This window comes from Crocuta crocuta, unplaced genomic scaffold, assembly GCF_008692635.1.
Source record: "Crocuta crocuta isolate KB4526 unplaced genomic scaffold, BGI_CrCroc_1.0 scaffold382, whole genome shotgun sequence".
Lineage (NCBI taxonomy): Eukaryota > Metazoa > Chordata > Mammalia > Carnivora > Hyaenidae > Crocuta > Crocuta crocuta.
The window spans coordinates 3,886,302-3,887,213 of record NW_027531873.1 but is presented as its reverse complement, the minus strand read 5'-3'; the positions used below and the strand labels follow the sequence as shown (position 1 = coordinate 3,887,213).

The 912-nt window shown below is 71.3% G+C and overlaps 1 protein-coding gene across 3 annotated transcripts in view; it reads right to left on the bottom strand.

Annotated features, from left to right (window-relative positions):
* The window catches only part of MPPED2 (metallophosphoesterase domain containing 2), a 172,430-nt gene extending 171,671 nt beyond the window's left edge, over window positions 1-759 (bottom strand). For 2 of the 3 annotated variants that reach the window (XM_077772879.1, XM_077772877.1), the window contains exon 1: window positions 243-754. The gene's annotated coding sequence lies outside the window, so the exon portion shown is untranslated. Of the gene's footprint in view, window positions 1-242 lie in introns of all 3 variants that reach the window. The other variant, XM_077772880.1, reaches the window with a different exon arrangement.
* Window positions 760-912: the final 153 nt, after the last annotated feature.

Below are 912 nucleotides of genomic sequence, written 5' to 3'. Positions count from 1 at the left end.
ATACCCCCTCCTCGGGTTCCGAATTGCCCTGGAAGCGCCCGCCGGTGCGAACGTCAGGAGCACCCGGGCAGCCGCGGTCCGCAGCCTCCGAGCCCCTCGCACGCGCCTCTGACAAGGCACCTCTCACCCGGGCTCCGCTTTGTGTGTGCATTTTTTTTCCCTTCCTCTCGCGCGCGGCACCGGGCGCCCGGCCGCCTCCTCCCCCTCCCCCGCCCTCCGCCTCCCTTCCCGGGGCGGATTACCTTTCCCCGGCTGCGCTCCGGGTCCCGGGGATGCCTTCAGCGCCCGACGAGCAGGCGATCCATCGTGGAGCAGCCTGAGCCGGCGGGAGGCGCGCGGGGGGCGCGCGGGGGCGACGAGGGGCGCGCGCGGGCCAGAACCTTCGACCCCGGAGGTCCCGCCGCGGGCTGGGTCCGGGGACCTGGGGACGCGGCACGGGAGGGGGTGGGGGGAGCAAGGACCGGAACAGCCTCGATCTGGGGAGAGAGCGAGCGAAGGGGCGAGGAGAGGGAGCGAGGGCGCGGCGAGCCAGAGGGAGCGCGAGCGGTGCAGTGACAGGGACTGCCACTGGGGTCAAAGGAGCACAGCTCCAGGAAGCAGGGCGGCTGAAGCGCCGCTCCGTGCGCGCTCCCCGGCGGGACCCCGCGCCCCCGCGCGCCCTTCCTGCAGCCCCGGCCCTCTAGAACCCGCACTGGCGCCCCGAGGCCCCCGGGGTTGCAAGAGCAGGAGGGAACTGAGGGCGAGGCCGGCAGCCTGCTGGTGCTCTCGGGTCAAGCAGGCAGCAGGAAGCAGAGCCGCAAGTTCATCATCAGGAGTGTGATCAGCGTAAAAATGATAGGGGACTGGGGAGGGGGACGGCTACGGAGCCCCAGAAAAATAAAGGGAGTTTTCCCTCCAAATGGGCGTCTTCTG